The sequence below is a fragment of the Rhea pennata genome, chromosome 6 (genome assembly GCF_028389875.1).
Source record: "Rhea pennata isolate bPtePen1 chromosome 6, bPtePen1.pri, whole genome shotgun sequence".
Classification (NCBI taxonomy): domain Eukaryota; kingdom Metazoa; phylum Chordata; class Aves; order Rheiformes; family Rheidae; genus Rhea; species Rhea pennata.
The window spans coordinates 36,398,315-36,424,225 of record NC_084668.1 but is presented as its reverse complement, the minus strand read 5'-3'; the positions used below and the strand labels follow the sequence as shown (position 1 = coordinate 36,424,225).

The following is a 25,911-nucleotide window of genomic DNA, read 5'->3' as shown; positions in this document are numbered from 1 at the left end:
ATGGTCCTATTGAAGGCAACAGGAAAATTCATTATAATAAAATATTCCTTTATAATCAAAAATAGGTAATAGTGAAATAGTTGTAAAAGAATCAGACTATGGTATTTGTCTATGCTGCACTTATCAAATGACGGGAAGATTAAAGAAACAAAATTAGAAGAGCTCAATTAAACTCAGGTTCAAAGGGCAACAGAATACATTAGAGATGCTGTATTAACCATTTTAAGCTAGAGATGCTTAAGTATGTTCAAAGACTGATAGCATAAAAAACAAGGATTAAAATAGACCATCTCTCTTTCAGGTAACTAACTTTTTTCCACTCCTACCTTTTCTTATTTAAACATAGCCTTGTACAAGTTCATGCTTGTCACAGAACCATGGATTTTGCTCCTAAGCAACTATACATTGTTATGGGGAGGCAGCAGACCATACACGAATCAAAACATCTGAACAAGTAACTGCATTTCTACTTTAAAAAGAAAAAAAGAAAAGAAAAAAAAAAAAAGAAGAATCAGGTCTTGTGTACTTAAACAGACTGCATACCATTTCTGGAAATCAGAGCTCTATTTCTGTTTATTTGGGATCATTCATCTGTAACCATGCCTCTGTCCATTTCTGTACACCACAGAATATTGTAATGTAGAGTATCAGCACACAGGCATGGTGCACACGCACACACACAAGTAAAATTCTAGTGCAATATTCACCTGCAATACTCATTCACCTGATTGCTTAAACACAAGTTGTGCAGTTAATGAAATTGGGACTGACAGGGTACTTTTAAAGAGAGAAAAATAACTGAAATGCTTTCATAAAATAAATTCAAAATTCACATCCAGCTTTCTACATATTTGCTTGACATTCTGGTAAACAATGAAAGCTAGTTTGAGCACATGGATAGTTTACTTTTTATATTAATATCCTGCCCATGTAAAAGAGACCAAAATGAATCCATCATGCCTTTTAGTTGAAACAGTTCTCATTCTGTAACTGATACTAATATCTCTCCCTCGAACTTAATACTGCAACACACAATAATGCCAGCAATACATTGTGGATCATTTGTTTTAGTAGTTCCAAGTTTCTTCTTAATAAATATAAAACATTATGAAATTAACTTCTCTTGAAAACAGATGTGGATTAGGATTAGAAAGTTGTGGGAAATTCTTTGTGTGTCATCCAGACTCCTATGACCCAATTCGCATTAAGTGTAATCTAGAGGAAAACCTGAACAAAAGAGCATTTTTTTTTTTTTTAGCTTCAACTAGCATAGGTGCTGCTGAATACAACCCGAAGATCCTATAGCGCACAGACATTCCAACGCCTCTCACCAATTCAAACACTGATCCACAAAATCTGTCAGCCAGAGAATTCAAATTCAAAACATCCCAATAAATATCTTATACCAAGCAAAGTTCTTTCAATCTACTATTTTGAGCCAACTTTAAGTTTTGCTTTTCTTTTTTTAATCATGCTTCAGGCAACAGTTTTCCAGGCTTGTCCTCACACAACACGGTGAAAACACATGGGAAGTCTGACAAGGAAAAAAGTTCTGGCCACTTCGATAAAAGCTAGAAGACCTCTTACAACCAAAAACCTCATATGTTTCTGCAATTATTCAGGCATCAATTTTAATAGTTAAATTCTGCTTTCATGTATTATACAAAGACAGTATCTGTTGTCACTTTTTTTTTTTTTTTTTAAAAAAAGAAAAAAACCTAAATGTCCATGAATTTATTTATGCCAATTAAACACACAAGCCTATTTATGCAGGGCTGCTTTAAAATGGAAAAATACTGAATCTACGTTTTGCACATATGAAAAGAATCACATACTCAGAAGTACTGTGTGTGCCCTCATGAGGTCCTTCAGAGCCATCTCTACTTTCCCCAGTGTAGGATCAAATAAGGTTTAATTAGGATTTGTAAAGCATTTGTAGCTATTAATATATTTCAGTACTTGGTCACCTTTTTTTTTTTTTTTTTTTTTTTTTTTTTTTAGTAACATGACTTGTTTATAAACCTCTGACCCAAGTCTACTGTATGTTTCCTCCTCTTTTTTTCCCCTCATCTCATTAAAGATGCTTTGTTTTCAGCCAACACTATCTGCCACAGTTCAGTTGATCTGCCCTGTCAAACTCAATTGCATCCTAACTACCAAGGAAGCAAGAAAGAAAGCATTACTTTGGAAAGCCGATTTTATTTCATTCCTTACTTACTTCTTCAATAATTAGTAGCTATCTGGAAATAGAATTGGCAAAAAGGAAAGAATGGAAAAGTTTACACTGAGTTCTCAATAAGTTCACGAGGATGATTTGAGATTTTGTTCAAAATTAAAATACAGCATTGGGCTTTAGTAATAAATCCTGTTCTTGACAGGCAGGAAGTCATGAGTAGAACATAAAATGTACGAGACAATTATTCAAGGCAGCTGGGAGAGGAAAGACAAATACATTACAAAAAGCTTTAAGTTTAAAAAGCAATGTGCATTTGGAACCTACTTCATTTTCACGTCTTTCACTTCATCAAGCAGCTGCTCTGGACTGCAGAAATCCAGCAAGTATGAAAATCAGTCATCTTTGCTGCAAGGCCTTATTTTCAGGTTTACTTGGAGATGCAAAAATGGACACCCCGTATTCTTTCCTCCTTTACTCAATCTGTGCAATAAGCAAGAATGTATCTTCGAAATCATAGAAAGAAATCCTTTTTGTGTGGAAACGGAGGTTACAGTTTCAATAAGAGATCAATTAAAAGCTGTTGAAAGTGACAATTATTCAATGAAATATATACAGCATGATTTTTAGCACCACTCCTGAAATTAAACACATGCCTGCACAAGAGTTTAAAAACAGAAGAACTTGCCATTGCCTCTAGCTGTTTGTGTTTAAGCCCAGTCAAAAAACACCACCTTCACTAACCCTTTAAGAAATCTTTTTATTTAGATTATCTATCAGCTTAGAATAAAATTTTGTAGCAACACATAGCTTATCTGAATTTCAGCAACTATTAGTGAAATAAGGGGTTGAAAAAGCAATTGAAGAAAAATGTCTCATTCAGAAACCAAACTGAGACATCAAAACAAACTGTCTCACTATTAGTGGAACCCCCCAAAATATGTCAGTGCTGTGTACTGTAAATACAAGTTTTCTAAAATGCAGTGGTGTTTATGAGAAAGCTATTATGCCTTTCAGATTAAAAAAAGGCTGTTCAACAACTACCCCAGAGATTCTACCCAGGAAAACATCACATAGCTTTCACAGATCCGCCACCAAAGCTTTAAGCTGAAGCAGACAACATGTTTGCAGGAGCAAGACAACACAGCCTTCCCACAAAGGATACAAATACGAAAGAACAAAGTTTTCTTTTTGGTTAGTGACCAAAAAAACATATACATATATATATATATATGTATATATACACACACAGACACACAAAAATATCCCCAGATTCACCTCCATCACAACTACTGACTCCTTTTGTATTTGATCAGAACTTGTGCTTTCCCTTTAACTTCAGTTTACACAAGCACCCACCAATTTCCTGAAATAAACAAACCAAAAGATGCTAGAATGTTTACTTCATCCTCTTGATTTCCAACCAACAGGAGGAAATGCCATGCATACGCCACAGCAAAAAACCCCCAAAATATCCCCCTCCTTCTTTGTTCAAAAGCTTGAAAAGAAAGGTAAAATGCAAGGTGAATCAAGCCAAAGCCTATCCTAAGGCTGTTCCACAGGGCTGCTTCCTGCAGCTTGAAACTTTAAGTTAGCTTCCATAAGGTGACCCCTTGTACACCAAAACGTATTTAAAGGATCTTTCTTTGTAAAAGAGAGAGGACACCAAAATACTGAGAGTTTTACTGAAGGATCTAACTGTCTAATTGCATCTGAAATTTGCTCTACAGAAAAGGCACACAGTAAAACCCTTATTCCACCCAGTATTTTTCAGCGCCTGTCTCTCATCTAGCCAAACAGATGCTCCCTTGAAAAGAAAGAGCTTTATCAATCACTGCCTTCAATTTCCTGAACCGAGATTCCAGCCAGAGAACCCTAGTGGATATTAATTTAATTCCCATAAGAAGAGCATCTTAGATTGCATTAGATCTCACAGTAGACCCTTTATGAAGACAACCTGAATACACTTTTGAAATACTGCTAAGACAGAGATCATAAAAACAGAAGTTGCCTTTAAAAATATTTTTGAATAAACTTAGTTAAGAGCAGGGCAGAAATACAGGTGTTTTCTAAAAGAACATCCCTCGTAACTGCAAAAGCCAACATCTTAGTGTCACCAATTTGTCAGAATTTTCAGTATGAAAAGAGAATGAGGTTGTGAAAATATATATTTTAGTATATATATTAAAGTATAGCCTACCTTCAGTAGGCAAACATATGTATTTACAAAATATATTAGCTCAGATTTTCCAGAATCTTCATTATATAATTGTAAAAAAAGCCACACACTATTGTAGCCTCTTTTTCTGGTCAGTTTTAGCTTTGGAACATCATGTTCAAAAAGATTAACAAACAGTAACAAGCAGATGCAGAAAAAGAGGTAAAAAGTTTAATTCAAAAAGAAAATACAATCTTACTTAGCAATGACTTCCAGAATGATGGTATGTGGCCGCAATCTGTGAGTTAAGATTTTTAAATAACTCAAATCTTAAAAAAAAAATTAGTGAGAAGCAGGCACAGGATGCATATTGTATTATAACTGAAACAAAAGCACCTTAGAGCGGTGGCAACCTTGGGAAAAGACAGAAATGCAGAAGAGGTTTCCTAGTCAAGTTAAGCTTTATTATACAATTTGAGAATCAACAAACTCGAGGCTTATAAAAGTGGATTAGTTATACTTGACTCCAGTCAACATACTTTGAACATGCTCACAACAGTGTTTGAAAGCATAAATATACAACTCGGTCAATCTTAAAGGTTTCTAGATAGATGGCAAGTTTTCCTTGACTAAGTAATCATTGAAAAGGATCCTTCTTATACAATGAAAAAAACATGAGCGACTCACAAGCCCTTCTATTCCAGCTCTGAGTTTTTCTTCCAGAAGCTTCCTAAAAATCCTTAAGATCACACTGCCTGTATGTTGCAGACTATTAACTTTGCTCAGATACAGTGACAAGCACAGTGAGAACAGCAGAGATGCTGAAGGCTGACGGAGCTTCTACAATAGATGAAAAATTGTTTAACAAAATAAATTCCAGATGCCCCTAAGAAGTGTGCCATGGTCCATATTGGAAAGGAAGGAAAAAGGCCTCAGACATTTCTTGCCAGTCTGCCTTGGCAGAGAGAGGTTGAACAGACTTCAGCCTGCTCTTGCCACTAATTTGAATATACAGTAAGGTATCCTGCGCAGGCTTCTAAAAAAGAGATTTCCCTACTCTGCCTCAGACCACTGGTAACTCTAGTTGTGGCCAAACATTTCAGAAAAACATATACCTCCCCCAGTCTGTCATTAATTGAGAAACAAGAGAGGCAAGGGAAAGACAGGCAGCAGCACAGGGAGAAGACAACTATTCCTGATCTCAGCACGCAGTTCACTGAAGTCCTGAAGCATAATGTTCAGTTCTAGTTATTATCCTAATACACAGCTGCAATGATATGAGAACTCTAAGGGCAATGCAAGCAATCCTGTTGTCCCCAGGGTACCCAAAGGAAGAGGATAAACAGAGAGATCCAGAAGTGTACATATCCTAAGGCCTGGAGAAAAGAGTGGTGGTGGTGGGGGGGGGGGGGAGGGAGGGAGAGAGGAGGAGGGGGGAGAAAAGCCTCACTACGAACAACCAGCCTGAAGCTCCACTAAAGCTTGTATTAAACATTCAGGAAAAAAAAGAATATCTATTGAAGGATTCCCAAAGACTTAATGTTTCAGTTAAAAATCCCAGCCTTTTTTTTTTTCTTTTTTTTTTTAAAAAAAAACATCACTGGGTACATTTATCTGCAGATGTACATCAGATGTTGAGAGGAGGAAGGAAGACTTCCACAATGCATTTGAACAAAGCTTTATAATTTCCAGCTATAGTGAATATCAGCACCTCCTCCATTTCTTCACAAGGCTGCTTACTTTGCCAACCTACAGCACAGGTAGTTTGGTTTTGCTCAACGAATTAAGTTACATATCAATTTCTCTTTATGCTCTTTAAACCCTTTGCATTTTTGAGAGACCAACTACTACTGCTCTAGCTTCATTTTTTTTTTTTAAGAAACCTCCTTTAAAAAAAATATTGTAATACATAGGAATACACAGCCTTTCCTTTGAAAACTTGTTCGTTTGGATTTCTAAAGGAAAAATGAAAAAAAGAGGAACATATGAGAACTACCACTTCCATTTTTTTTAGATGAGGGCCAAGGCAAGGAAAACAAAACAAATTGCTCAAGGTTTGCTAAGACAGAACAAGGAAAGCTGCCTACCATTGTAACTGTTATCTTTAGCAGCATTTTGCATTCAACAGAACACACAGGAGTAAGTATTGTATTTTACACAATCAACTTGTTCTCATTCTGCAGTAAGAATAATGTTTATACTGCTCACACCAGTCCAAATGATGATCTGAAGCACCCGACAAATTTTTCAAAGCAAACTGCAGCTAATTCTGCTCTGCCTCATTTGGCCTTCTCTTCCCCCATTGCTACCGATGTTTGGAGGGAATTACAATGGAAGCAAAAAGAGCAAGCAATAAAATGCAACAAAACTAAGGCTAACTTCTTCTCTATGTGGGACACAACAGCCTTCAAAAGAAAAATTCAACTGAGATGCGAGTAACACACTTTTTCTGTGGTGCAGACCTACTTTTCTCTTTCTCATTCACAGACATGATGCAAGAGGCTCACCTTTGTCCATGCTGTTCAAAATGCATGTTGTACTGTCTATTCTATTTTCAGGCAGTGCAAAAAGAGCTACTGCTATGTGGTGTGTTTAGTGAGGAAACCTAGTGAAAGAGGAAGAGAAACCTCTTAATTCAAGAGCACTGTACAACCATAGAAGCTGCATGAAACTGCATGAAGGGACATATGCTCTGTAGGAGACTTCTCAAAGAATACATTTTAAAGACATACAGCATGTAAAAATAGCTTTGTATGCATCTACAGACAAACTTAATGGGCACTGAAAAACACTTGTCAGCTGCATTTAAAGGAAATCACTTCACTACCAACACTGAACTAAGCACTAGTTTAATGATGCAGCAGAAGCAGGAGTGATTAGCCTGTGCACAAGTGCTGTACCTTCAGGGCATTCTGCCCACCCCCGAATGACAGCCCCAGTTATGCGGTCTCCTGCACTGCATTGCTCATCTTCTCTTTGATCCACTGAAGCATAGTCAGCAACTCACACTGTGAGGCATAGTTCAAATCATAGTTCAGCTGCCACCTGCAGCTGCACCTATTCCCAGAGGAAAAATAAAACAAAACCAAAAAACCCAAGACCCTCCACCCCTACATCAGAAAATTAAAAATAGCAATGAATTTTGTTATAATATTTGACTTTACTTGCAGATCCCAGGAAGGTTCGGGCACCTACATATTCTTGTAGCTGTGCCCGCTAACAATCATCACGCTAATGGCAGCACTTTTCAGTTCACCCTGCACTTAAGAAGAAGCACTTACCCAGTCACTATAAAATGTGAACTTCTCCACAGGCCAGTCTACTACACCAGCACAGGGTCTTCTACCACCAGGAATAAATGCACAAAGGAGGTCATTTTCAAACATACGCTAGCTGTCTTTCAATTATAACAAACCCAAATTAAGCTATTAACTGCAAACTACTTGTTCAAAGCTAGATATCTTACAGTGCTTATAGAAGATGGCATACATGAAAAATTTAACTAACTAGGAAGAGGAAGGTGTGAGAAAAACACTTATGTCATAGGTCATATCATAAAGCAGGTGAGCATATTTCCTCATAAGACTTTGAGCTAATGGACTATTTGGAGAATAAGACAATACTTGGACTCTGTAACGTTAAAAACTAATACTTTTTTTTCCCCAAGAGATCCTCTCAAAGGTTAAAAATAATCATTTTGCCAATGCCCACTTAAGATACCATGCCAGACACTGTCAATTTGTACAATGCAGATACTATCTAGCAAGACTCAGAAGAAGTTGCCAAATTCCATTCAACAAAGAAATAGTGACAGCTCATGAGCCACAGCTCAGAAATGAAATAGGGGAATTTTGGCTATGATGAATAATCAACATGCTTAACAGGTCACTTTTTTTAGAGTTTTGTATCAGGGTACGTATTCTTTATACTACCCTCAACTGCAATGTACTAGAAGTTGATTTAGGATTTCTGGTAAGAATTAAGATTACATGAGGAACAGGTGCCCTTTAACACAGCTGTGTTTAACACACCTCCAGAAAAGAAAATAGCATATTAAAAAAAAAAAGCTTGATATACCTAATTACATTTACGCTTCATTCTTAGCATTCTTGAGTCATCACATCTTGATGATAGTTAATCACTAGCTATTACAAACATTACTGAAGTATCATTTGAATAAAATGTTTTATTTAAAGAGAATTTTTTTTGGATAAAACCATTTAAAAGAGAAAGAAATAAACTTAATTTAGAAGACACTTGATTTAGTTTAAACCTGCTCCCAACAACCTGAGCAAAAGAACAACAAAAAAAATTCTCAAAACAAAAAAACAGATCAAAACAATAAGCAAGTTGCAGCAGTTCAATTAATTTTGCATTTTAAACCACTAGTAAGACCTGAAATAAGTTTAAATTGGCAGTCAGCCTTCACCCTTCAACTTCATTCCAAAATGCCAGCAGGGACATAAAGCTGCTCTATCTCCAGCACATTCTCCGCTCCCCCCCCCCCCCCATTGCATATGTCTATGCAGAAGCTGTATCTATGTAGGGGCAAGACAGATAAGGGACACCACTCTGGTGGAGGAAAAACTGGATGTAAAGTATTGCATCATGACAATATATGGAAGAAATACTAGAGGTAGGAAGAGGTTTTCTGTGGAAAAACTACGTCCGATGGGAGGCTTCAAAGGTCTGCACAGATGGAGCCCTGTGAATCTAGGGGAAAACACTGATGTGGGGCACTGGACAGTGATGAGTCCTAGGAGACTAGGAAGAAAGGCTGAAAGTTAGTCAAAACAAGGCAGTGCCATATGACCTGAAAAGTCAGCGAATCATTTGGCAGTAAGCCGGCACTGGTCTTTGGGTGATGAAAGGCACATGGATTGCAGGAGCCTTTGCAAATCAGTAAAATTTGGGAGCAACTATGTGGTACGAAAAGGAGGGATAACAAAGAAATCTGCAGGATCTGTGAGCAGGGTGGAATACATTCCTCAATCTCACAACAGCAGAAGATCCACTGCTCCAAGGGAGTACTTTATTAGCATCGTCTCTTTAGTCTTGCAGGGGATCAGGCACAATTACCTCTCACACAGCATAGGAGTGAAGGCCAACTTCCTTACACATTAGCTGCAACTCACCTTTCTACTTGCTAATACTGGAAGAATCTACATTGTTTTCTAACAACCCCACCAGCCATGAAAAAATTTTCTCTTGAAGAGAGTCCTATACTGGCACAGCTCCTCCTCTAACATTTGCTCTTTTTCTTCTCAGGAAGCATAAAGGAAGCTATTCCAGAAGTGATCTCAATCCACAAAGCAATTTCTGAGAGACATCTGGTCGAGCAGGGTGCCAGAGCCTGTAACAATTCCACCACCACTATTATCTATCAAAGCCTGTACAAATTGCCAAAGAGGAGGAAGTCTGTGAGCACATTCAGAGAATGCCATGTTTACCACTGATAAAGACTGAAAATATAATTTAATTCTTGTTTACCATTTTGGCAGAATGTCACTGATAGGCTCTCTCCTAACTTTCTCAAAATGGACAAAGCTGACAGAATATTTCCGTTTGCAAACGCCACTCCCGTTTTGACATATTCCACATGGGATTTTGTTCCTATTGTCAATTACACATCCTTCCTCTGGAGAATGGATTAATTATCTTAACCTAAAAAGTCCACATAACTCAAACCAGTATTAGCATTTTGAGGTTTAAAGCTATGAAATCTCTCACAGATAGCTAACAGGAAGCTAGAAGTGCCACCTACTGAACACTGCCCTTAATCTCCAATTAAATAAGCCTTGTGACACTCAAAAATCATCTGAAATATTTAAGGAAATTTATCTTAGTATACTTAAGACAGGCTCTAAAGATATATGTTTGTATTGAAAAGCTGCATGACTTCTGTTTCTAAATAAATCTTGGCAGCATGGAGTGAGGGATGGAAAGGGGAAAAATACCCACGACTTCTGGGATGCTATTCCCTGAAAAAAAAAGCACTTAAACCAAGAAAGTAGCCTCAGCATAAGCAGGTTTTTGTTATGTCAAAGGCTAGAGAAGTTTAAAAGCCAGTTAAGCACCAACTGATCCATGTCAACAGGACTTTATCTAGAATTTAACTGAGAGATTATGTAAATATTTAACACAGAATCAGTGTTTCAGAGCACACACTCCTGACAAGGTAAGAAAATCAGCTTCCCTCACAAAAAGGAGGAAAAAAAAAAGTAGAAGTCATGCCACTATGAAAATGACCAAGAAATTTCTATGCAGTAGCACAGCCTACCTTTTCCCATCCATCGAAGCAGGGACTGGCAGCTAGGTCTTATTAAAGAAGGAATTTAAACAATAGGATTCAAATTTGCAGGATTAGGTCAGCACTCCTAAGAAACACTGTTCAGACTCTAAGCTGCAGAGACCTTGTCCACACAGCTCAGCATCTGAGCCACATTAACAACTACTGGCTGTAAAGTCTGCTGCCACCACAATCAGTTTTGTGAATGAAACTCTTCTAGCATATAAAAACAAAGACCATAGAGTGCCTTGCTACTGCAACCGGGAAAAACAGTGAGCTGATAGACTCAGTACTACCACCCCTGACTACAAGAAAGTTGAAGATCGTTTGCAAAAAGTATCTTAACTAGTAAAAAAAAAATTTTTTTTTCTTGGTGAAGGAACACAGAGCAAACCCTAAGCAGGTGGCTAACTGCAACTATATACATACAAACTTAAATATATGCCATTTCATATTTTACATATAAGCATACTTATAAATTTTATCACTCAATATTCAGTTATTCTCATCTCTCATCCAAGTTTTATGCAGTATTAAAGTGATAAACCAAGGTCGGACAGATTTAGATGTCAATGAGAAAACTAATGCCAAAGTTTAACTAAAATAAATAAAAGGTTTACTAAAAAACACCCCGAAATAAAACAAGAACAACTCATTTTTAATCACAGACTGATGTAATTTATGGCTATTTCTGAAGTCATCTGAAAACAACAAGGTAACGAGGTGTTTTCCATGCAGAATCCTTTATTTAATATAAAAAGTGAATGAGTCTTTTCAAATATCGTAGCTTCCTAGCAAGGGTCACTCTGATGGAAAAATGTGTGCAGCAGTCTCATTTCCATGCCAAGAGACACAAGTTCACAGGAACAAGAAAAAGATACTTCATGGCATTCACCAATTTTTGGGACACACACCCTCCTATCACAACAAAATTAGATCACTAAGCATCCTTGCAGCTTTCAAGTAGTTAAAAAGAGTTGTACTCCACAGAATGGCCCAGGGGCTTCACTAAGCAGCACTTACCTAAAAAGCTCTCAGCAGTGAACTGCAGCCTGGATTAATTCTTTTAATAGTAACAACTTTTTGACTGCCACCCTTTCTGGCAGACACAGAGCCTCTCCTCTGTCATGCTGCATTTACTGGGAACACATTAACTAGGAAAAAGCCACCGGTGAGTCCAAGCTCTCTATTTCTCAAGATAGACTACTTTCAAAACAATTCCAGTAAAGTTGCCCAGGAAAAACAAAGCTGGAGAAGGCTACAGAATAGGCTGGAGGTGGTAGACCATTTGTACTTGCCCCTTCAGAGGTGAATTCACTTACAAGCATACACTGAGCAGTGCCTACCCAACAGCGCCACTCATGTTGGATGGGCAGAGTAGCAGCATTTGCTTCCTTCTCCTGCTTCTAGGATAAACAGATGTGCAGGCTGAGCATCAAGATGTTAAGATATTTCTAATATCAAATCCTTCATTTAACCTATCCACAGGAGCATGTGCCACTGTAAAAGTGACAGCCTACTGCTAGCCTGAATTACTCTGCAAGATCAATTCATTCATCACATGAATCTTCAGCTGTATCAGCTGGGGAAATCTACAAATGTTTATTTTTAGCAAAGTATTTGAGAAATCCAGGCAGTTTATTACTGTTCTCAGCATTTAAGAGTTGTAGGATATTTCAAAAAAAAACCCAACATAACTCAGATAGATGTGTTCTTTGTATTAAAAAAAATTATAACAACAGCTGGCTCAGAGGCAATAATGTTGTAAAATTATTCTTCTCTATCTTCCAGAGGAGAACTGTCTACAGTCCTTTCCAGTTAGTTTTTGGAAAAATATTTCCACACAGTCTCCTCACAGCCTTTAACAAAAAACAGTACACAGAAAACTCTCCAATCAACTCCTACAGCTAAAAGCAACAACTTACACATTATAGGCTGAGCCAACCTATTATGCCTCATTGCTGTCTGGAAAAGGAAGGATCACCTTTCTCCCCATCCCACCAGCAACTTTGCTCAGAGACAACACTGAGCCTGCTCAGTCTTTTAAACCACCAGAATACTCATTCGATACTCCAACACCCACAAGAGCTTTCTATTGCATCAGTAAGTAAAAATGGATTACCCCATGACTGGATAAATATTAGAGCCAACATACTCTTTTTGGGTTGATTCACTCTCAGCTGGGAGAAGGAAACAAGTTGGACTTCTCACTTTTGGCAGCACCAACCTCTTAGACTGGCTTACCTGCAACTTGAAATCACTGCTAGCTCCCAAAACTTACTTAAAAAAAAAAATCAAACACTAGGCTTAAATTAAGTTCATAAGTAGGAAAAGAACATCTTTTAGCACACAGCATCAATTAGCACAGAGAAAACTTCAAATGCTACCTCCTATAGAGAATATGTAGTCATGTGTACATGACCATGAAACACCTGCTTCCCACAGTTTATTGCATTTACATTTATTTATATTAAGAATAGGAAGAAGTACCTGACTAGGTGAAAGCACACTTAATGCTTAGACTTTTCATTATAAACATTTAAGGCTTTAGTACTTTCCAGATATCAAGCTAACCCCTGGAAAGGGCTACTTTTAAATAGAGGCTGGAACATCTTGCAGTAAGTCTAGAGCATGATGTTGGTCCAATCCTTAAACAATTAGTCTCAATTCAGAAAACTTCCAGTGTGAACTCTTTAGCATAGAGGCACAAAATATGAGGACATACCATACATAGCATGCCCCATGCCAATAATCACACAGAGCTTTCAAATTATAGGTTAAACACAAAAAAAAAGTGGTTTCCCTATTGCACTGTTTTATTTAATGCTTACAAGCATTGGTTGGACATTTCTTGGAACTGGAAATTTATTTCACAAGCCTAGCACCTTACAGAAATCTGTGGAATCAGTTGCATCAGAACCAGCCCAAACTCAACACATGCAAACATCGTTCTTTGTTCATTCTTCTTGCCTCAGAACACTCAGCAGAAATAAGCAAATGGCATACAAACATGGAAGAGATAAAGAAAGCACACACAAAAGAGTAAAGCACAGCAGATCATCTGACAAGGGAACCTACTTCATCCAACTCTCCTGCCAGTACAACTGTGCTAAGAAGATTTGATTAAGATGGGGAGAGGAGGGAAGGGAGGGAAAGGATCAAATAAGACCTTATATGATCAAAGACCCCTTGCACAGTCAAAACAGCGGCAGCAAGCCTTCTGACTACTGAAAGTTTAAATCAGTTTCCTGAATGAAGCAAGTGCAACCAGCAAACTTTCCTGCCAATATAAGTTATTTATTCACTAGATTAGTTTGCAGAATTTATAACACGGAAACATTCTGTGCATGAGCAAAGGCATAGCTCTGTTACAATGCCTCACAGAACTGATGACACAGAAGCTACAAACGAATACTTGCTGCAACACAAATTCCAGTAGAAAAGGCAGTTTGAAAACAGTTCACACTTAAGATTAACAGGAAAACTTTTTGGCCTGTGTTTGTAGCACAGTTTACCCAAATTACTAGAAAGAGACAGGACATTCTGTCCTCATACGTAGCTGCTCCTTCATACCATTTACAGCTGTTCCCAAATGAGACATTCTTGGAGCAGTTTACAACCAATTCTATAAAGTTAGAAGTCATCACAATTTTTCATTATCTAAAGCATTCATTACATAGAATGAGCAGATATAAACAGTGCCAAGCTAAGTCAGGCAAGAAAGAACTTTTAACTTTTTCTCCAGAAAGCCAGTCAAGACTGTAAAATTCCTTTGGCACGAGGCTTTCAAAATTATCTTCTGCTAGACCTTTACTTAGTGTCAAGAGGGCTTAAAAGAAATACTGTGTTATAGACCCCTGACCTAACTCTAAGATTTTAAATAGAACCTTAATCAGAACTAAAGACTGACTATTTTTTCCAGTGTTTGCCATGATCTTTTCCTTACTTTCTGCAAAAGGTCCCCCATGGAAACATAAAGAGGTGTCCTGAGTTCCACTTCCTGAGAAGGAAGGACCGCCACTTCTCTTCTCCTTGGCAGGCACCATGAAAGCCCAGGTAATACAGAAGGTCTTACTACCACTTTTGAGGCTTCCTTGACTCAAAAAACAGCACTGAAGTTTCAGGTTCTAACATGCTGAAAGCAGGTGTACAGAGCTTAGCACTGCAAGGGTATCAGCCAACTATGCTCTCAACTGTGCATGTCATTTCACAAGATACACTGAGAAAGGCTTATTTCCATTCAAGGCATGGGTTTGGTCTCCCCTAGCTACCACTTCTTATCTTAAATTTAATTCTAAATTAATTCTAATCTTATACTTAATCCAGCGTATTTGTAGCTATGCACCAATATAGCAGAAAAACCTTCAGGCAGCACATTTGAACAAAGTATTAAATCATGGGTATTTTGAAAACAACGTACAGGCTGTTTTCCTGTCCCTTAAGCAGCAATTCCATAGCAGTGCCTTGTCTTTTCTCCACTCAATCATGAGACCTCCCATTTCACTTTGTGGGCTGCCCAGTAGTGGCTCCTTGTACCTCAAAGTAGCCCTAACTACAGCCTTCCCTTTGGAAGCTGGAGATCTCATCCAAATGCCTAATAAAAGTGAAACAACCTGCATAATTTCTTAGCTAGCTAGAAATCAGCAGCAACTTTCCTTCTATTGCACTACTACTCCAGGAAATATCAGTAACCCCGTAATAAGTGTAATCTCAAGTATGAAACCCTAAGTCAATCCTTGAATTAAAATACAAAACCATTCGCAAGGCGGCACACTGCTGCAGCAAACTTCCTCTTAGTATGTTTTCGTAACATCTCAATTTGCCTGGTATCCTTAATTGCTGTCTTAAATTTCAAGATATTTGCTAAAGAAAAAAAACTAATCTCATTTTTGTGAAAATACATTTATATTGCTGATAAAATACGTAATTTTTTTTAGTCCTTGTGTTCTGAAGGCTTCTCTAATCATCATCCAGTATCACTGATATTTTCTGCTTTTACAACGAAATCCTTCTTGAAAGAAGTCTCAGTCTCAAAGCAAGATTTGACATATCAGGATACTGAGAAGACCAGAAAAAAAGGAGTCCAAGACATTAACTTTTTCAGTATCTTACCAGTGGTAGGAACGTTTTCAACAGCTTTTAGAAATGGAATATTTCCACATCTGGCTCTAAAGATCATCTCACAAAAAGAATCTACCATGACAAGTATATATAATGAATTTTTTACATAACTATTAAAACTACAACCTTTAGAAAATTTCAAGCAAGCAACAGTTCGTCAAGAAACAAATCTTCCTATCTTTTTGCCATTGCACGGTAATATCAGAAACCACCCAGCTTCATCCTCACCTGAATTCAATTGAAAGTGGAAAATAGTGCAAACAGATTAACTCCACATATGACTACTATCAACTAGTCAGATTTTTTTAAAATAATTCCTTTATGTTTCCTTTCCTGGCTGCAAGAGAAATGGTATTACAAGAATATTATTAGAAAATATATGTATGTCTATATTAACATAAGCTACCTGTTTTTCCCACAGAACATAAAAATTGCTGTCCTTCCTACAAGGAGAACTATATGCAATTTCTAAGCATTTAAAAGTTTATTAGAAAAAGCAAGGCTTAGAATGGGATTATACCGTAACAGTTACTGAATTCACATCTTGCTCAAAGAACCATGCCCTTCCTAAGGTAAAATACTGTCTCTGTTTAGAGAATTGCTACGGCCAGTCTCAGTTCCTTTTTAAAATACTTGAGCCTGTGCCCATGGAGCTGATCACCAGTGCAGTCATTTCCTTCAGTATAGTTTGGAGAGCAGCAGGAAACATTGCTCTCAACAAATGCAGGAATACCTTACACACATAAACAAGACAGAATCTACTAGCCACTATGAGTTCATTTTAGAAGTGGGGCTAAAAGAGCTCTATTTTAACTTAACCATCGTGAACGCCTCCCAAGATTAAGGGTATTCCAGTCAGTAATTCTAAGTTGAATATTTTTATGCAATATAAAATCAGGACAAACTCTTATTCTGGACATGCTGGGGTTTTTGTTTGTTTTTCCAGAAGTGAGGGAAGAAGTTATATCCAGTTCATAGGAATTAGGTCACCCATTTCATAAGCAAATATCAACTATGTGTGTAAGTTTATATGCACTTTATAGGGACTCTCCCTCAACAGAAAATCGGAAGAGATTTATCACAAACTCTACATTCTAGAATAAATATAAATGCAGGAGGAAGGAAGTTTGTATTTATGTCCTTAGTCAAACAAAAAACCATTATATCATCTTAACAGCTGTGTAACAATTTGGCAGGCCTCAGACTGTAGAGGTTTTTTTTCTGAACATCCCAAAAGAACAATTATTTTTGTTTCCTCAAAAATATCTTCTTTGGAATAAAGACCTCTCTAAGGACTGAGCCAGATGAATAAACTACAGAATAACACAGTAGATGCAGAATGTGTACCACAGTTGATTTTTTCTACTGCTGAAAGCAGCTGTAGTAAGTTGACCACACTGTGTAAGAATGTCATTTGTGACACCAGAAATGGTAATTACTTGGCGCACATTCACATCTCGTTAAGGACAAGGGTTGGCAAGAGCAAACTGATCTGCAATAATTTGCTATCGCTGGAGAGACACAAAGCAACAAAAGTAGCTATTTAAAACGTAAATGGCGGGCTAGTTGAAAAGCAACATTAAAATATGCATTTTTATTCATCAGCACCTTAATATCTAAAAGCAAAACAATTTCCAAACTGTGTTTACCCCTCACCCTGCATTCTGTGTTAGTGAAAAAGCTTATGCAGACACAGATTTGTGGACCTTTCCAACACCTATAGTCTTATTTCCTTGGATTACTAACAGCAAGATAGGAATTGGCCAAAATAGTTCTAATTTTCAGCATTCTTTGTAAAGTAAGTTAGTACTCTTGAATTTTAGCTGTCTGCCTCAAGCAGAACTAACAAAAAAGCAACACCAGCAAAGGACAGATAATGATGCTTAAACAGAAATCAAAGAAGTATTTTCTTTGGTTCTACTGTTTTTCTGTTTGCCTCTGCATCTCTAAACTCCCATTCAAGAAGTTGCTGGCAAGTTCTCCTTATCATCTTTCCAAAGAATTTATGAAGCTTTGCTGATAGGAGTTACAGCCTAGCATACCTTTAAGGGCCATTTTGTGACTCCTCCCTGGTAAATCAGAAGAGATTTACAAGCCAGAGAAGGAAATAATTTTTGTAGAGCTAAATTCCATTCTGCAGGCAGTTTTCTGTGCATTTTCCATGCATCTCAACACATCTCTGCAGTAAAGCCAACAAAAAATTACTAAAATACGCAAATCAACTCCTTTTGTATACTTATTTATGGATAACTTGTTGTCAGGGTCCATGTTCAGACTGTAAAAGAATGCAATTGTTTGTGCTATGTATCTTTTCCTACCTGTAGAAGGAGAACACTGGACACGAAGGTAAAGCAGAGCAAGGGTGTTTTTTCAAAGTTCTGAAACTTATACAGGTGATGCATTTAAGCTTCACTCTTCTGTATTAACATGTCATTTCAACTCAGCGAAAAGGTGCTACAGCTCTTGCTATCAATTATCACCTTAGTCGTTTTTCATTCCCAAAAAGCAAGTTAAAGTATTGTTGTCAAGGTCTGGGCACTTTATCTCACTCATTTACATCACAGCAGGTAGTTCACTTGACTAACTCCAAAGTGTGCAGAGGGATGGCTAGAACGTGTAGTTCTGCATCTAGAAAAGCAGCTCTCTTCTTCAGGTATCCCTTTGCATTAATCAGTCTCCTCTCTTGCCCTACTCAATAGAAAAATCGTACTAAAAACTGTCAAGAGACCATTTGGTTCCTGATCTTCAAACAAAGAACTTCCTAAAAGCAGGAAAATTAGGACAACGTAAAACTCCTGCTTTCCAACTAGTACAGCACATCAGTGAAACTAACGAACACGATGAATTCTAATTTTAAAATAGAATACCGTAATTTCAAAAAGATGTTTTCAAAACATGATCAATGCTTTCTTTAGCCTAACATCTAATATCTAAGAACATTTTCATTAATTTTTTCAAGTACTTGAAAAATATTTGAATTTTTTTTCCACTGTTCTAGGGTTAACCTTTTAAGAAAATGTTCTGTAAGGAAAATGGGTTTTCACATTGCAGACTGACTGGTTGGTTCTAAGCGTAAGCAAGCAAGCAACTCTGGGATTTTATTTTAAAGTAATAGAGGCAATAATGGAGTCCGTTGTAAGACAGACAAAGCATTCGAATTTTCATAGAACATTAGCTGTATCAGGAGAGGAATGAGAGATTAATTTAAACTATTTGTCACCCAATGGCTGAAAGGATTTGAATATCATTTAAGGCCATAGGTTTTAAACAAGTCAAGTGATAACCTACCATTATAAAAAAAGCTTTAAATATCCAAACTACCTTTGAGCTACATATCTAGGCTTAATGATCTTAAATATTTCCATGGTTTCTCATCTCCCTATAGTTTTGTATGAAGTAGAACATCAAGAAGTTGATCACCAAATTAATTTTGCAGGTAAGGGTAGCACAAAAAATATCAGGCTCTTACAATCAGGTCAACAATCCAAAATTTTAATAAAGTACAAATGAAGAGGCCTCCCCCCCCCCCAAAAAAAATCCCCTATGCCTAGTGATACCACCATATAAAATGTTTCAGATGCCAAATCCAAAATAACTTCTATGATATAAATAAAAATATTCTTGTTAACAATGTCATGCCTAAACACAGAAGCTATTGGCAAGTTCAGCTATTGGCAAGGTCATGCTGTGTAAGAATTAGATGAAAGATAAACACACAAAAAACTTAGCTGACAATTTCTACTAGCTTTTATTAGTTGTGAAAGATTTCTTTTCATAAACTAGGATTTTCCCACTTTCAGTTCTGCAAAAGCCTTTAAAAATTGAAGCGACTAATTATAACCACCTCATTATGGCACCGGAGACTTCTAATGCAAAGCTCCCGCGTAAGTATAAATGCATCATCAACTTCCTCTCCTAATCACATACTGAAAGGAGCCAAAATACCTCTCCTTCCCATCATAAGGAAAAGGTTAGGACTACACTGTCTGCAGCAGATGAACCAAGCCATTTGTGCATGCAAAGTCAGAAATCCAAGTCTCTCTGTATAAAACTCTCCTGATTCAGCTAATGCAGATTAGGTTGTCTTCTGTCAAGAAGAGGAGAAAGCAGAAGGGGGGGGGGAAACACACAAGCAAACACCAGTGCACTCAAAAGTCAGGAAATATTAGACTTACAATAGCACATTCTAGGCTTGACAATGTTACACACATAAAGGACAGTGTGTTATTTAAAGATTTAATTTTACATGTCAAAGATTAGATGGAAAACTCAGTTTGTTCTACATGAGACTGCCTCCTCCTTCAAGTAAAAATAAACAAAGAACAAGAAAACCCCATCTCTGTATGAAAAAGGAAAAACAAGCCCAGAAGTCAGTGGAAGTAAGTTCAGAAAGATTTCCACACATTGCTCCTGTTGCAACACTGGACAAAGCCAATCACATGGACCAAGGATAGATTCCTAGTATTCAGTACTACTACTTTTTAGCTATATCTGTGTTAGAGAGGTTAGAAGTTCATTAGAAGTTAGAAGAGGAGAAAACTACTGCTTCCCTACAAATCATAGAGGGCTGTATTTAAAGCAGTATACTTTTTGCACATCTGCTCGTAAAAAGCATTAGACAAGAAGTAGCTGGTATTATCAACATACACCATTTCTAGGAGACCTCCAATACTTTAGTCTTGATAAGTAAGTTTTAAAACTTCTTTTTTTAACCTTTTTTATTAAACTGATTTGTCATACACAAGACAGGTTTTAATTGTGCCGGTGGTGAAAAAAAGAAGCTACTTCTGTTCTCATACAGCTGAATTTAGCATTCTGTTGAAAGCATTCTCTTCCTTTTAAAGTATGTTTCAGCATTTCTGCCAAATGGCTGACACATACAAATAAAATAAATAAGGAAGCAATTACCTAGACATTTTTCCCCATCACATTAAAGTAGCCTTACAATAAATTCAGTTTTACTCAAATTACAGAAAGCTGAGGCTATGGGTTATGTTACTTTGCTCTCTTTTCATTGTTCAATAGGATTGTAAAATCCTAACCTCACACCCTGCTATTGCTTGAACATACAGCAGTACACTGAAAGCTTGCAAAAGTTTTACAAAATTATAATCAGGGCAAAGTCAGTGTAATAAGCGCCGTTTGAATGAATGGTCAAAGTGTACATGAAATCATAGTCAAGAGGCTGGATAAAAATCATGACTTACTGGACAATAGCTAGAACTATCAGCAGTGAATGACTTAACATGTGAGTGCTACTATAATATATGCTATAATATTAGTTACAGTCGTTTGATCAAAGCTGCCAGCAAACATCCTCATGAACTAAGGGAACCAACTGGCAAGTTTCAGGCTGTGATCTCATGGCAATACTGCTGAGACAAGTGACCAGGAATCCACAACTCCAGCTATTAGTACTGTTCCTATGTTACAGTCTCAGCACCTTCACTACAACAATTTATGGGATGTCGACATGAAACAACTCAATCACAAGGCAGAGAGCGCTCTACAGAGTTGTACCAGCTGTAATTGGAGGGGGAGCAGGGAGCAAGGGGAAAGCCAGCATGCAGGACATAGCAGCTGCAGTTGGGAACCACAGATATTTGAAATGTTTGTAAAATTAAGATCTTTAGCTCAAGTCTATAACAGAACATCAACTAGCTCCACCATTCTGCAGCTCAAGTCTGCAAGATTCAAACTCTAAGAAAATGCTTTTATTGAGTAGCTAACAGGTCTTAACCAGAATTCTTTGGAATGCCATCACCTGCTGCATCTCCAAGGAAGAGGATTAGACAAAACATTTATCAGCACATTTCCAGCTTTATGCTGCTAGTAGCGAATGCTCATCACACAATCCAAAACTTAATACAGGAGATAACTTTCCCCTTTCACAGGTGAAGTTTCCACTAAGCAAGACAACAGATCATTTCAAAGTCTAGTTTCATATTCCCATATTCCCTGGGATGCTACCAATCAAACTCATCATCGAACTTCATGTCAGCAACTCCTTAGAAGGATAACACTAGGTAAAACAGCAAAGGATAGTCAGCCAAGCAATAAGCTTTACATATGTCACAACAAGGAAAATAAATGTATTTCAGGCAATAGTCTGATCAAATAAGGATAGGAATGTTTTCAGCCTTCCACAGAAGGAAGGTTTTCAACCTAAATAGCAAAGTACAACCTTAACCTTTCAGAGCTAGAATGCTTCATAAGAATCTTAATGTAAAACATCTTAAAAAAGTTATCAGAAGTTTTACCATTTCTAAAAAAATACCCGTGATGAAACAGAATGTTTCTTAAGAGTTTATTTATTCCTAGTCTCTACTTTTCATCTTTCACCTTTCCTTTCAGACAATATTAATTAAAAGAACAATAAATTTGTGGAATTCAGAGCCTTCCATGCAAAGTAATAAGGTCAAGTCTGATAGTGCCTCTTTCAAGCTCCATTATTCCTGACAAGCTGATATTTTAGAAAAACGCAGGCAAGTCACAGAAAGCAAATTCTTAGCCCCACTTCCAAGCCTTGTGCATCATCAAAAGAATTTCTCTCACTTGAGGGGAATATGCATGCAACATAGAACTAACACAGCTAATCATACTATCCAACCTCCTCTCTGTTCACTTTGAGATGGGCAACACCAAGGCTAATATTTTGTCCAGTTCCCAGTGGATGTAGTATCACCTGTGGCATGGTTTTAGCCAACAGAATTTTAGGGCACTCAAAGGTAAGCCTGAGTATAGGAAGAAACTGTGTGCAGAGAAAATCATTTTCTCACTTTTCCAGTTTCAAATCAAACAGCGTTTCAGGAGCAAACATTCCAAGGCAAATACTCAAAAAAGGACAAAAGATCTATACACACAACATTCAAAAGTACGTGTTGTCTGCAGCTCAAATAGAACTGGGAAACCATATAAAGAACGACATATGCATGTAATGGGGTGGGGGGGGGAGGGAGGGAGAGAGAGCAGAAAAATGTGGTCCAAAGATGACAAGGACAGCATTTAATTCATAATACACTGCTTCCTCTGTGGCAGACCTAACTTCCTCTTTTTAAATAATGCCCTATTCCTCAAGACACTATAGAAGCATTAACAATACACAGAGGACATAAATCAATTATTACAGAATGCAGAGTCATGAGTATCATTTGAGTGTAAATCTGCTCATCTTTGGAAAGAAAAAGATCAGAGAGTCAGCTACAGGCAGATTTTCTAAACACTCTGTACAAAATATTAAGCACAACAGCAAAAAAAAATATAACAACTAACTATTTCTCAAACTACTCTAAATATCAGGCGACTACACGCACACCTCACAATAGGAAGATCATCATCATTTATTAGTAATGAAATATAACTCTTAAACTCAAGTTCTACAACAAAAAGCCTTCATATCCCACATACCAATGTTTGGAATAATGGCTGTCACTAGAAGTTTAATGTTTTAGTTTGACTGTCTTGACATAAATAGGTATGACAAAGAGCAATGTTTTAAGATATGTGCATCACAAAGCATCCACATACAAAACAATACATCCAACTGTAAAAAAAAAAAAGGGGGGGGGGGAAACTATTTTTAAATGCATGCTCGTTCTGTATTCCTGTCAAAAATACTGCTTGAACCCTGCTAAAATATCGACATTTTAAGGAGAGGGAAAAGAAAAAAAAAGGGAAAAAAAACCCCACACATACACAGCAGAAGTCATTTGAGGAATGAATAAGCAGCTGCTGAAGTTGTCAGTAGCCCAGGCCTTCTCAACTCCTGTGGCATGTCATAACACAGTGAAAGCATGCTCAGTTGTAAAACCAAATATTTAAATCCATACTGGAAGGCAAAAAGAATGCAGACAACATAAGGTCAGCTGAAATGTTTAATATTTTCATAAGAACACAACTGGTCTTTGATCCTTCTTTTCAATTCACTCTGAAATAACAGAAATAAAGAATTAGGCAGCTTTAACCGGAATGATGAACTACAGAAGACAAACACCAAGATCTTACATCATCTTTATCATGTTTAACCAAATCACACATATACAAATGCTGTCCTCAAGTGTTCCCAGCGTGTCAATGCCTGCACTGAAGAGGATAACAGACTAAGCCCATCTCAGACAGTTAATAATGAGCACAGATATAGCAAATTTGTTTAGGAGGAGAAAAATAAAGGTTTTGGCTTTCTTGTTCAGGCAAGATAGGTTTTATACAATAAGAAGATTGTTCATTACACCTTCAAGGATTAAACAAATAAATAAATAAAAAGCTATCAGATGAAGTCGAGGCTTAGAAGGTAAGCGGTTTATTATGCTCTGCAAAATCTAAAGACTAAAGAAAATCTGGGAAAGATGCTGTTCTAAAGAATTTTACAAACACTTTAGATTATTGTTTTGGGGTTCACTTCTTACTTCTCAATTGATAATGCAAAGACAAAGTACCTTACTTTTCATTTCACTGTGAGAAATTTCAAGCATGTAATTTCATTTCATGTACCACCTATGCAGCTCTATAAATAGAATTAAAGACAAAGTTTCCACAAATTCTCTCTAGCTACCCCTTCCATTCTGAAGAAGGTTTAGACCTTACTTGTACTGCAATATGGGTCTCTTTCATGTCTGCAGTTCAGTTACCTTTAAACAATTCTGGATTATACTCAGCCAAGAAGATCCATCTACATTAAAAGACCTAGTAAAACCAAAGATCATTCATTGAAACTGCAAGTTTTGTTCAACTGAAATTAACTATCGAACATCCACATTATGAGACTCTGAAACAGTGTACAGCACATCTGTATATATACTAGTCTCATAAATACTTTGTTGGCTCTATTCAAAGAAACACTAACTTAAGGTTCAGCTGTGATTTGTACTACAACTATAAAAGAAATACTCTAAAAAGCTTGTAGGCAGAACTTTGCAGTCCAACTTACCTTTTAAATATTGAAGCTTACTAATGGTATACAGCCTGTCTTAAGGTAAATAATTGTAGGAAAATGATCTGTTACCAGGAAATCCACATTTCAGTGATTATTATGTAAGCTGCAGCATTTCTAGAAGCAGATGGTATAGCACTCTAAGCCAGAGTTCATATTGCATATCTGAGATTGTAGAATCATCCAGCACAAAAATATGCCGCCATTCTAGTAGCTCACTGAAGACAAAGCCCAGAAATGCATATTCTACTTCACAACATACAAAGACATGAAACTGGCCCATAGTCACACTTTATAGGGACATGACAATTCACATTGCTATCTTCAAAATGAGAAAGTATACACTCCACAGGAATGACTGTAAAACTTAGCATCAGAAGGTATGTAGATAAGAGGAATAGTTAGAAAGATACAATGCAATAACCTGCATAAATTATACATATACACTGTACTCAGATCAGGCTTTAGGCCAGGAAGTGAGCAGTGGAAGTTAAATTTAAACCCCTTCCATGACAACTACAGCAAACAGCCTGTAAATTATTTTGATGTATAAAGTGATGATGCTTTTTTTTTTCCTAGATCAGGTATATTTTAAATTTAAGGAAACACCAATTAATATATTTTGGAATGATCGAGGCCCCAAAAAAATCATATAAAAAGACTTGAGTAAAATCATCCCCAAACTTATGGGGTAACAGTCTATCCAAACTAACTTCCTATATGACATCTGTAAATATATTAATTACCTGGTACTACAGGAGGATGAAAGTGACTTGTCTTTTCAAAAAGAGAAAAATCCAAGTGATCTCATTTCAGAAGTGGAACAGCACTGAGGTTGAAGGTGCACAGTCTGAAAATACTTTGTTTGCTCTACAGTAGACTTTCAACCCTACAATGCACTCTAGTCATTCCAGCAACATTCTATGCTAGCTCATAAAAGATAATTGAGGATTGGTCAATACAAAGTAGTAATAAACTATTCCAAGTCTGAGGGGTGTTTTTGAAGTTTATGCGCAGATTGTAACTAAACAGGAATAAGTGATATCACAGTAGAATGTTTCATTTAAGCTAATCGGAAGCACTCAGTGTTTTCTTTTGCCTTTCACTCTTAACAAAGTATCTGATTTTCACTAAGAAGGATAACAAGCACAAAAGCTCAAGCAGTATGCTGCCTTATCAACTGGAAATTAGGTAACAGAAAAATCTTTGTAAGGACACATTATGTTTCATTTTCAGAATTG

At 37.0% G+C, this 25,911-nt stretch overlaps 1 protein-coding gene across 3 annotated transcripts in view; it reads right to left on the bottom strand.

Moving 5' to 3' along the window:
* Nucleotides 1-25,911, bottom strand: part of RAPH1 (Ras association (RalGDS/AF-6) and pleckstrin homology domains 1) — a 99,861-nt gene that overhangs the window by 63,985 nt on the left and 9,965 nt on the right. The window lies entirely within an intron of this gene.